The sequence below is a fragment of the Chiloscyllium plagiosum genome, unplaced genomic scaffold (genome assembly GCF_037043375.1).
Source record: "Chiloscyllium plagiosum isolate Xiang-an unplaced genomic scaffold, Cpla_swu_hap1 HiC_scaffold_1, whole genome shotgun sequence".
NCBI classification, from domain to species: Eukaryota; Metazoa; Chordata; class Chondrichthyes; order Orectolobiformes; family Hemiscylliidae; genus Chiloscyllium; species Chiloscyllium plagiosum.
In genome coordinates, this window is record NW_028270139.1 from 113,232,591 (window position 1) to 113,245,888 (window position 13,298).

Sequence of the window (13,298 nt, forward strand, 5' to 3'; positions counted from 1 at the left end):
GGGTATGGCACAGAGCCCAACACAGCAGACTTTTCTGACTGCCGCCATCTTGAATTACCCAGTAAGTCCTTTCTTCTCCAAATGCGATTCAATGCTTTCTCTAAGAATACTCTCCAATAATTTCCCTACTACTGATGTAAGGTTCACTGGTCTTTAGTTTCTGAGATTATCCCGGTTTCTCATCTTAAACAAAGGAACAGATTGGCTATTTGCCAGTCTTCTGGGACCTCACCTGTGGCTACAGAAGATTCAAAGATTTCTGTCACAACCCAAGCAATCTTCTCCCTTGTTTCCTTCAGTATCCTGGGATAGATCACATCAGGTCCAGGGGATTTACCTTTTTCAAGCCACTCAATACCTCCTCCTTCTTAATATCAGTATGCCTCAGAATATCAACACAGCCCTCTCTAATCTTACCATTATCCACATCTTCTCCTTGGAGAATACTAATGCGAAGTATTCATTAAGGTCCTCACTCACTTCCACTGGCTTCACGTATAAATTCCCTCCTTTTTCCTGGGTGGACCTACCCTAACATACATATAAAATGCTTTGGGATTCTCCTTAATCCTACTTACTTAGGACATTTAATGGCCTCTTGTAGCCTTCTGAATATCTTGTTTAAGTTCTTTTATGCTTCCTTTATACCCCTCAAGGGCCTAATTAGATTTCACTGCCTCAAATCTTGCATATGCTTCCTCCGACTTTATGTCTAGCATCTCAATACTCTTGTCATCCAAGATTCCTGAATCTTGCCATTCTTGTCTTTCATCCTTACAGAAACATGCTCCCATGTGTCATTGCTGATCTATTGCCTAACTCCACAAACCTGCCTTTGGCCCAGATCCTTTAATACCCGTGTATCAACAAAAATATATCTGTCTCAGATTTAAAATTAACAATTGATCCAGCATTCACAGCCATTTGTGGAAGAGAGTTCCAAACATCCACCACTCTTTTTGTGTCAAAGTGCTTCCCATCATTTCTCCTGGATGGTCTGACCCTAATTCTCAGACTTTGCCCCCTACTTCTAGAAAAGACATGGTGGACACGTTTGAAACTATCTTTGGCCAGAGGTGCTGAGTGGATGATCCATCTCAGCCTCCTTCAGAGCTCCCCAGCATCACAGATGCCAGTCTTTAACTAATTCGATTCATTCCATGTGATATCAATAAATGGGTAAAGACACTGGGTTCTGTAAACCCTGCAAACACCTTGGCAATAGTACTGAAGACTCATGCTCCAGAAAGAGCCGTACACCTATCCAAACAGTTCCAGTATGGCTATTGCACTGAGATCTGCCTGACACTGTGGAAAATTGTCCAGCTGTATCCTGTGCACATAAACCAGGGCAAATCTAAACCACTTAATTAATGACCTATTGATCTAGTTTCAATCATTGGCAAAGTTATGGAAAGTGACATTGACAATGTTATCAGGTGACACTTGCAAAGAAATAACTTGCTCACTGCCACTCAGTTTGGTTTCCATCAAGAACACTCAGCTCCTTTATTCAAAAAGGGAATGAGACAGAAAACATACCAATTAGATTAACATCTGTCATAGGGAAAATGTTAGAAGCTATTATTAAAGACATTATTATAGGGCACTTGGATAAGTTCAAGGTAATCAGGTAGAACCAAAGTGGTTTAACTAATTTATTGGAGTTCTTTGTGCTGTAGATAAAGGGGAACCTGGAGATGTATTGTACTAGGGTTTCCAGAAGGTATTTGATAAGTTGCCATTGTCAAAGGTTATTATGGAAAGTTAGGATATAAGGCATGGTTAGAAGATTGGCTGGCCAACAGAAAACAGAGAGTGGGAATAAATATGACTTTTACATGCTGGCAGGATGTCACGAGTTATATGCCATATGGGTTGGTGCTGAGGCCTCAACTTTTTACAATTTACATAAACGACTTGGATGAAGGGTTCGAAAGGCTATTGTCACCTATCTAATGTCTCCAGTTAAAATCTAGGTTAAAATATCTGTGATTATCAACATGCATTTCTGATGATGTCTCATTATTTCTTCCTTCATGTCCTACCCTACTGCTACAGTTAAGGTCATTATATATCACTCTCACAAGTGAATTCATGCTTTTATCATTTGTCCCCAAAGTGTTTTCCTGAATTTAGGTCATCCCTCTCTATTGTGCTAATATATTTTAACTAACAGACCCTTTGTTCCATCTTTCCCTATTTTCTTGTTATTCCTTAATGTCCTGTATCATTCAAGATTAAGATCTCAATCATGTCATCTTGCAGTTTATCTTTATAATAGCTAGGAGATCAAACGTATTCATTTTATTTGCACTCTCAGTTCATCTATTTATTTTTCAAATGCAGTGTCCATTCAGGTACAAAGCCTTTACATTCATCTTTTTACACTCGTTCTAATTCTAGTCTTACTAACTGGTTGATTGTAAATCTAAAACTGTACCTCTGTTTGTCATGATCTATTTATTACTTTCCATATTAATACTTTTGCTTTTGGTCTTAACTCTACTCTTTTATTTACTACATCGTCTCAAGTGTGATCCCTTGTCCCCACTAGTCAGTTTAAAGTTCTCTCTACTTCCCTAGTCATGGGCTTGACATAAATACCAGCCCCAGTATAGTTTGGTTGGAGACCATCCCATCAATACAGACCCCAATTTTCTCGGTATTGATGCCAGTGCCCCAAGACTGGAACCTATTTCTTCCACACCAGCCTTTGAGCCAGGCATTCCTTTCTCTAAACTAATTGTTAATTTGCTTGTGCCTTAAGTAAGACCATTAGATGTAGGAGCAGAAGTAAACCATTTAGAGCATTGAGCAATGCAGAGGTTATGACTTTTGAAGTTCTGTATTTTAATTTAGCGCATGGGTCCTCATACTGACTATGCAGTATTTTGTGATTTGCTCTGCTTTTGTCATTGGTACCTACATAAACCATGATGGGTGGACCCCGTTCCTCTCAATGCAAGTTACTTTCCAGCCTGAGCAAATATTGTGCACTATCATCCAGCAGGCAGCACAATTGTCTGGACTCATGCTCTATGCTGCAGAGAATTGTATTAATTCCCTTCAATATACTGTCCTCTAATACCACTACGTTCCTTCTTACAGTGCCCTCCTGAGTGGTCTCCCACGATGCCATGGTTCATTAGTTTATCCTTCCTACAGCCTTCAATTTCATCTAGATGATCTCAAAGAAGCTCCGATCTATTGGACAGTTGTAAAGGCTGAGACCCCTGCACTCTTGCCGTCTGGCTGCCTTTACTATACCCACTTACAGCCATGCTCTCCTGCCTTTGAACTTTGACCAAATTAGAGGATCCAACCCTAAGAAGTGTACTTCCTCCTGCAATAAAGAAGCCAGGTTACTTTCACCTAATGCAATTGGTCAGTGTCTACAGTTTAGCCTCCAGCTCATAAGGTCTAAGCCAAAGCAGCTCAAACATATAACATTTGATGCAGACATGTTTGCTTTGGACTTGTATCCAGGACTCTCACATGCTGCAACTATGATTTATCCCCTGTCCTACAATCCCGAATGTGTTCTAAGGAACGATTGAATTATTGTATTTAATTTTATATTTAGTGATATTTTATATGGTTTGTTAACCTTACCATCAGCTGTTATATAGTCACCTACCGGTTAATCACCAATTAAGAAGTCTCTTCCCCTGTAGCAGAACAGGAATCAATTCCAGGGGGCTGAAAAAGTTCAAATGAAAACAAAAGCAAAAATGACAGAACAACTCTTTTACTTGCTCTGCTTAATTCCCTGAATCACTTCACTCCTGCACTCTGTTATAAGTCACAGTAAGTTGGCTAGTTCAGTATGACCCTAACACAAAATACTGAACTCAATTACTGAATGAAGATTCAGTTTCAGGCAGTTCATAAATAAGTTTCTCTTTGATTGGAAACTCCCTATTTAAGTCTGGTAACTACAGAATTAACTCTAGATTTTGGCTTAATGTTAACAACAAACTATAAACTAAATTATATTTGTATATAATTAAAGAACGATTTAAGACCCAAAAATGGCACTCAGCTCTCCACTTACCCTTGAAATGAATGGTTTGCTAGACTGTTTCAGAGGGCAATTAAAAATCACTTAGGTTACCAAGGATCCGGAATCATTTGTATGTATGCCAGACCAGGTAAAGATGGTAGATTTCCTTCCCTAAAAAGCATTTGAACTTTTAAGGGCAATTGTTTATAGTTACATGGTTGTCATCATACCAATTCTTAATTCTAGTTTTTTTATTGAATTAAAATTTGACCATGTGTCATGCTGAGATTCAAACCTGTATCCTGAGACTCTGGATTATCAGTACTGTGATTTTGCTGCTGTCTCTGCCCTCCCCATGTATGGAAAACTGGTTTGAGATCAGCAGATGCCTAGGGGATGTCCGTACTGTCTTGCTAGGTGCCTGTCTACTAATTCTCCTGCTATATGTTCTGTTGCCTTATGATGAAAAATCTCCTGAAACATATACATAAGGAAATTCGCAGCCATCTGTATATCCTGCTTTGACTTCATTGCTCCCCGAGCTTAAGCAGGTTGGTCTTGAGTTTGGGGCAGCTGGAGACATTTATTGGCGATCCAGGATAGTGAAGCATAAATCCTGGAGCATCCAAGCTTAGATATTCAATCTACTTTTCTGAATTAAGTCTGTACACGGAGTATAAAGACGGAGTACATTTTTCAGGCCCAATAGCTTAGCTTGTTGAAATGGACAGTTCCACTAAAACATTTTTATTTCCACATTCTTCATTTTTCTGATGAAAGTTTCAGTTTTTATGAAGAATTTTTAGAGTGCTTTGCTCCATTTTGTATGTGTGAGCCTATGATTATTGTCAATGAACAATTTGACTCAATCTGGGCATGACTGTTCTCTTGGAGTTGAAAAGTGTGGCGCTGGCAAAGCACAGCAGGTCAGGTGGCATCCGAGGAGCAGGAGACTCAACATTTCAGGCATAAGCTCTTCATCAGGAATGTGGAGGGTGGGGCAGGATGAGAGATATATAGGGGGTTGGGGTGGGGCTGGAGAAAAGGTGGCTGGGAAGACGATAGTGGATGTAGGGGGGTGGTAATTGCGATAGGTCAGTGACTTGGGTGCAGCAGACAGGTGAGAAGGAAGATGGACAGGTAGGGTAGGTCAAGAGGGTGGTGCGGGTTGGAGGGTTGGATCTGGGATGAGGTGGGCAGGAACGGGAGATTAGGAAATGAGTGAAGTCGATGTTGATGCCGTGTGGTTGGAGGGTCCCAAGATAGAAGATGATGCCTTCTTCCTCCAATTGGTAGGTGGCTTTGATTTGGTGGGTGAGGAGACTCAGGACTTGCATTTTCTTGGGGGATTTGGAGGGGAAGTTGAAGTGGTCAGCCACAGGGCAATGGGTTTGTTTAGTGCATGTGTCCCAGAGATGTTCCCTAAAATGTTCTGCGAGTTGGCGCCCTGTCTCCCCGATGTAAAGGAGACCACACCGAGAGCAATAGACACAGTAGGTGAGGTGGGTGGATGTGCAGGAAGATTTCTGTCGGATGTGAAAAGATCCTTTGGGGCCTTGGACAGGGGTGAGAGGGGAGGTGTGGGTGCACGTTTTATACTTCTTGCAGCGGCAAGGGCAGGTGCCGGGAGTGGAGGATGGGTTATTGGGAGGCATGGAGCTAATGAGGTAGTTGCGGAGGGAATGGTCTCTAGGGAATACAGATAGGGGTAGGGAGGGAAATATATCTCTGGGTGGTGGGGTTGGATTGTAGGTGGCGGAAATGGCAGAGTATAATGTGCTGTGTCTTGACATTAGTGGGTTGGAAGGTGAGGACCAGGGAGTTCTATCTTTGTCATGATTGGAGGGTGGGGTTCAAGGGCGGAGATGGAGGAAGTGTACGAGATGCGCTGGAGGGTATTGTTGATCACATAGGAGTGGAAATTGCAGTCCTTGAATTAGGACACTATCTGGGATGGCCTGGAGTGGAATTGCTTCTCCTGGGAGCAGATATGGTGGAGGTGGAGGAATCAAGAGTAAGGAATTGTGTTTTTAGGAGAGGAGGGGTGGGAGGAGGTGTAGTCCAGGTAGCTACAGGAGTTGGTGGGTTTGAATTAGAAGTCTGTATCAAGTCAGTTGCCAGAGATGGAGATGGAGAGGTCCAGGAAGGGGAAGGAGGTGTCCCAAATAGTCCAGGTGAACCTGAGGTCAGGGTGAAAGGTTTTCGTGAAGTTGATGAACTGTTCAACTCCTCAGGGGAGCACAAGGTGATGCTGATACAGGCATCGACGTAGCAGAGGAAGAGGTGGGGAACGGTACCGGTGTAGCTGTGGAAGATGGACTGTTCCACGTATCCAGTGAAGAGGCAGGCATTGCTGGGCCCATGCGGGTGTCCATGGCTACCTCTTTGGTCTGAGGAGTAGGAGGATTTGAAGGAGAAATTGTTGAGAGTGAGAACCAGTTCAGCCAATCAAATGAGTGTGTTGGTGGAGGGGTACTGATTGGGTCAGCTGGAGAGGGGTGGATGCCTTCGCCATAGCGGATGGATGTGTACAGGGACTGGATGTGCATGGTGAAGGTGAGGCGTTGGGGGCTGGGGAACTAAAAGTCAGGGAGGAGGTGGAGGGTGTAGGTGGTGTCTGGAATGTATGTGGGGAGGTCCTGGACCAAGGGGGACAAGACGGTGTCGAGACATGACAGATAAGTTTGGTGGAGCAGGAGCAGGTGGAGATGATGGTTTGAGCGGGTCAGTCAGGTTGTGAATTTTGGGTAAGAGGTAGAACTGGGCGGTGCAGGGTTCACAGACCATGAGGTTGGAGACAGTGGATGGGAGATCTCCTGAGGTGCTGAGGTTGTGGATGGTCTGGTGATAGGAAGTGAGGTCATGGTCGAGGAGGCAGTAGAAGGAGGTGTCCATAAGTTGGTGCGTGGCTTCAGCAATGTAGATGTCAGTGTGCCAAACTACCACAGCGACCACCTCCTTGTCCCATTACCAAACCATCATCTCCAAGACCATCCAGAACATCTCATCTTCTGCCTTGGGACCCTTCAACCACACATCAACCTCACTGGATTCCTAATCTCCCCTTCTCCCACCTCATCCCTGATCCAACTCTCCAACTTGGCACCACTTCTTGAGCTGTCCTACCTGTCCATCTTCCTTCCCACCTATCCGCTCCCACCGCCCCTCCGACCTATCACCATCAGCCCCAACCTCCATCTATCGCCTTCCCAGCTAACTTCCCCCCCCCCCCCAGCCTACCCCTACTCTCCTATTTATCTCTCAGTGCACTCCATATTCCTGATGAAGTGTTTATGCCCAATCAATCTGTAGAAGCTAATGGGAAAGGAGTTTAGGGAAGGACAATTGGGGTTGCTGTTGTGGGAAGAAGACTCAGCAAGTTATTCTTTGAAATGGGAGCTGCAGGTTGTGGGGAAAGGAAGGATGAGAATGGAGAAGGAGGTTACGGTATCTTCCGGGGGAGGGAGGAATACAGTAAAGCATGGAGAGGTTCATGCAGGAGCTGGGGGTGTGTTTATGGATAGGAAAATCCTAGCTTTAAATGGGGAGGGACCCAAAAAAAACAGATGCTGGAATTCAAAGGCAGACAAGCAGGAGGCTGGAAGAACACGGGCGGCACGGTGGCACAGTGGTTAGCACTGCTGCCTGACAGCGCCGGAGACCCGGGTCCAAAGATGTGCAGGTCAGGTGAATTGGCCATGCTAAATTGCCCGTAGTGTTAGGTAAGGGGTAAATGTAGGGGTATGGGTGGGTTGCGCTTCGGCAGGTGGGTGTGGACTTGTTGGGCCGAAGGGTCCGTTTCCACACTGTAATGTAATGTAATCTAAAAAAACACATCAAGGCAGGCAGCATCAGGAGGGAGAGAAGGGTTACCCAAATCGTCGACTTCTCCATCTCCTGATGCTGCCTGTCTTGCTGTGTTCTTCCACCCACCTGCTTGTCTGCCTTTAAGTGGGGAGGGGCAGATCATTGTATGATCACACCAGCTTGTGTGAAGGGCCTGGGCTGGGGGATAGGTGGGCAGGTGCTGGCTCATACAGACAGGATGGGTGGAGACCTGCAGCAGTGTAAAACTTGTGGAATTTACAGGAAGGGCAACCAGGAAGAGGATGCGGCTGTTTCGGGATTCACTGACACAATTAGGTAGATGCTGCAAGCCACTGGCTTCCTGTCGTGTTCGATTGTGCTGGAAGTTGAAAGTATGAAATGATTAGATTAGATTCCCTACAGTATGGAAACAGGCCCTTCAGCCCAACAAGTCCACACTGACCCTCCGAAGAGTAACCCACCCAGACCCATTCCCCATATTTACCCCTGACTAATGCACTTAACGTAATGGGCAATTTAGCATGGTCAATTCTCCTGGCCTGCACATCTTTGCACTGTGGGAAACCGAAGCACCCAGAGGAAACCCTCGCAGACACGGGGAGAATGTACAAACTCCATACAGACAGTTGCCGAGGGTGGAATCGTATCCATGTCCCTGGTGCTGTGAGGCAGCATTACTAACCACTGAGCCACCATGCTGCAGAGAAGAAAATGGCTGTGACAAGAATTGGAGTGGGTGGGGTGACTTGACCTATAAGGGAGGGGTCTGCAGCACCCACTAATGTTGGGGCTTTCAAAGGGATAGAACACAGATCTATGTGCTGTACAAGACACAGACCTGCAAGTCCCTGCATCGTGGCCATCCTAATGCATTGCCCTATTATTTGTTTTACGGATCCGGGCTCGGTGGTGAGCACTGCTGCCTCACAGCACCAAGGTCCCAGGATCAATTCCAGCCTTGGGTGACTGTCTGTGTGGAGTTTGCACATTCTCCCCGTGTCTGAGTGGGCTTCCTTCGGGTGCTCCGGTTTCCTCCCACAGTCCAAAGATGTGCAGGTCAGGTGAATTGGCCATGCTAAATTGAACATAGTGTTGGCTGCATTAGTCAGAGGGAAATGGATCTGGGTGGATTACTCTTCGGAGGGTCGGTATGGACTTGTTGAGCCGAAGGGCCTATTTCCACGCTGTAGGGAATCTAATCTAATCTAATCTAATCCCTGCTCCAGACATCATTGACAATTAATGACCCAGAGGCCAGGAAAAAATTGGTATGTTGTAAGATGAGAGCTGAAGGTGTCAGCAACATCCTTTGCTTTTTCCATCTTGCTCCATGTATTGCAGTGGGCCCTCAGCACAGACCGCCATCCCGGAAACAGCTTTTTTAAAATTCAGTCGTGGGATGTGGGCGTCGCTGGATGGGCAGCATTTATTTCCCATCCATCGTTGTCCTTGAGAAGGTGGTGGTTGCCTGCCTTCTTGAATAGCTGTAGTCCATGTGTTTTAGGGAGACCTACAATGCCGTTTAAGAAGGGAATTCCAAGGTTTTGACCTAGTCACAATGAAAGCACAGTATTATTTTTCCAAGTCAGGATGACGTGTGGCTTGGAGAGGAGCTTCCAGAGGGTGGTTCCCATATAACTACTGCCTTTGTCCTGCTAGATGGAAGTGGCCATCCATTTGGCAGGTGCTATCTAAGGATCTTTGGTGAATTTCTGCATTGCATCTTGTAGATAGCACGCATTACTGCTACTGAGCATCGGAGGTGGAGGGAATGGATGCTTGTGGATATAATGCAAATAAAGTGGGCTGTTTTGTCCTGAATGGGGTCAAGTTTCTTTGAGTGTTGCTGGAGCTGCACCCATCCACTCAAGTGGGGGGTATTCCATCAGATTCCTGACTCATGCCTTGTAGTTTGTGGACAAGCTTTTGGGAATCAGGAGGTGAGTTATTCACTGCAGTATTTCTAGCCTCTGACTTGCTGTTGTGGCCACTATATTTATATGAGAAACCAGTTGAGTATGTGATCAATGATAGCTCCAAAGATGTTGATAGTGAGGGATTCAGTGATGGTAACACCATTGAATATCAATGGGTGGTGGTGGTTAGAATTTCTCTTATTGGAGATGGTCAATGCCTGGCATTCCTGTGGTGCAAATTTTACATGCCACTTCTCAGTCCAAGCCTGGTTATTGTCCCTGTCTTATTGCATTTGATCATGAACCATTTCAGTGTCTGAGGAGTCACGAATGGTGCTAAACATTGTGCAATCATCAGCAAATATCCCCACTTCTGCCCTTATGGTGGAGGCAAGGTTGCTGATAAAACAGCTGAAGGTGGTTGGACCTTGGACCCTAGGAACGTCTTTAGAGATATTCTGGAGCTAAGATAACTGACCTCCAACAAATACAACCATCTTCCTCTGTGCCAAGCATGATTCCAACCAGCCACTGTTTGCCTCCAATTCCCATTGATTCCAGGTTTGCTAGAGCATCTTGATGCCACATACATTCAAATGCCATCTTTATGTCAAGGGCTGGCACTCTCATTTCACCTCCAGAATTCAGCTCTTTTGCCCATGTTTAAACATGTCATGAGGTCAGGAGCAGAGTGGCCCTGGCAGAACCCAAACTGGGCGTAGTTTTTATAAATGACTTGGTTGAGGAGGTTGAGGGGTGGGTTAGTAAATTCGCAGATGACACAAAGGTTGGAGGTGTCGTTGATAGTATCGAGGGCTATTGCAGGCTGCAGCGTGACATAGACAGGATGCAGAGCTGGGCTGAGAAATGGCAGATGGAATTCAAACTGAATAAATGTGAAGCGATGCATTTTGGAAGGTCGAACTCGAATGCTGAATATAAGATTGAAGACAGGATTCTTGGCACTGTGGAGGAACAGAGGGATCTTGGTGTTCAAGTACATAAATCGCTCAAAGTTGCCACCCAAGTGGATAGGGTTGTTAAGAAAGCAAATGGTGTTTTGGCTTTCATTAACAGGGGGATCGAATTTAAGAGCCGCGAGCTTTTGCTACAGCTCTACAAGTCCCTGGTGAGACCACACTTGGAATATTGTGTCCAGTTCTGGTCGCCCTACTATAGGAAAGATACAGAGGCTTTGGAGAGGGTGCAAAGAAGGTTTATCAGGATGCTGCCTGGACTGGAGGGCTTGCCTTATGAAGAAAGGTTGAATAAGCTCGGACTTTTCTCTCTGGAGAGAAGGAGGAAGAGAGGAAACCTGATAGAGGTATACAAGATAATGAGAGGAATAGATAGAGTCAATAGCCAGAGACTTTTCCCCAAGGCAGGATTGACTGGAATGAGGGGTCATAGTTTGAAGATATTAGGAGAAAGGTATAGAAGGGACATCAGAGGAAGGCTCTTTACACAGAGAGTTGTGAATGCATGGAATGCGTTGCCAGCTGAGGTGGTGGAAGCAGAGTCACTGGGGACATTTAAGCGACTGCTGGACATGCACATGGGTGGCAGTGAATTAAGGAGTGCGTAGGTTAAGTTATTTTATTTTCCATTAGGATTAATGTGAATTTGCATCTTTTCCTGATGTCTGTTATGAAATCTTTCCATCTATTCTTTTGTCTAGTGTAAGGTTGTTTGCATTTTGTTTTGTTTAATAAACACTTTATTCTTTCTACTAAAAGAATTTATCCAGGTTTTTGTGCATGTGTTCATTAAACTGTCCTCCATAGTTAAAGACAAACACGGATCTAATGTGCCAAGTTTCACTCTGGGATCTGATGTGTTCAGCTGGGATCAGAATAATGTTTGTTGGTGTGATACAGTGTGTATGGTTGATGTGCTTGTCACAGTTGAATAGCTGGCAGTGTGGACCAGTTGTGTGAAGTGGGTATAAGAATTCCAGCAATTCTCCGTGTGTGAGGATGAGGTGAAGCTATGAAAATTTCATATTAGTTGTGATTGATGGAGAATGTTGATCAGTGAGTGAGGTGGGTATGTTGCACTGAACAGTATGTGAGGCTGATGTTGCAGATTAACTATTAAAAATGATTTTGTCGATCTTGAACATTGGTGTGAGATCATTGAACTTGTTGATGCATTCCCAGGTGCTCAGTGCTACACACCTTGACCATCACAAATGCTCCAACTGTGTTTTGTGAATTGGTCTGGGAGATTCCCTTGTCCCCTCTTATTTTTCTCCTCAATCTAACCCTTCAATACAACATTCGAAAGTCTTAGGATGAGCATAGTGAAGGTGAGCTTGATTTCACACTAGCCTCTCATGAATTTGCACTCCTCTGTTCATCCTGCAATGACTAGACAATCATAAAATGTGTTCTGATCGCTTCAAAGAGCAGGCAGGACAGTGTTTGTATGTTGTCTGCACCTTAGTTGCAGCTTAATCCTCACATCTATTTTTGGGCCATGCCTAATTTCGTGGGTTTAATAATTTTCATGGCATGATAAAGGATCTCCAGACTCTCAGGAGAAAGGTCATACTCTCACAAAAGGTCATTGAATCTTTTCCAGCTGAAAGGGTTTTAATTCAAAGTCACATTTGAGACACAACAGCCCCCGGGCTATTGAAAGCAACAGTCTGGAGTATTTGGTTCGATTTCTGGAGTGGGGCTTGAACCCATAGCTTTCCTGACATTGAGGAAAGTGTGTGAGTAGCGTACCCATAGCGCACACATTCCAGACCTTCATGTGGTTGCTTCTATATCTAGGAGTGAGATGGAGGAGCTGCACATCACAGTGTGCTGTGAACAAACTTATCTGTATTTGCAAGCTGAGGTATTGGGCTCAGCCTCCTGTATCCAAGATTTGCACCAGTAAACTAGAATCTGGCATTTGTGGGTGCCAGACACACGAACTTGAACTTAGTTTTATATTATGTCCGGATACCCCTCCGACAAACCTGCAAATGTCTTCTCCCGGTTCATTTAATGGTCTGGTCTTAGCATGCACCTGGTTGGCCACCCACTTTCACAAAGTGCTAGGAGTCTCTCAGCAATCTGGGCATGTTGCAGTTGTTGGAGGTTAGTCATCTCAGCTCAAGGACATCTCTACAGGAGTTCTTCAGGGTTGTGTGCTCGGCCCAGCCATTTTCAGCTGCTTCATCACTGACCTTCCCTCCATCATGAGGTAAGAAGTTGGGATATTCACTGATGAATGCACAATGTCTAGTATCATTCACGACTCCTCAGATACTGAAGCAATCTATGTCTACATGCAGCAAGTGGCATGGTGGCTCAATAGTTAGCACTCCTGCCTCGCAGACCCAGGGACCTGGGTTCAATTCCCACTTCGGGCAACTGTGTGGAGTTTGTACATTCTCCCGGTGTCTGCATGGGTTTCCTCCAGGTGCTCCAATTTCGTCTGACAACCTAAAGAAGTGCTGGTTCAGTGAATTAGCCATGCTAACTTGCCCATTGTGTTCAGGGATGTGTAGGTCATTTGCGGTAAATGTAGTCATAGAGATGTACAACATGGAA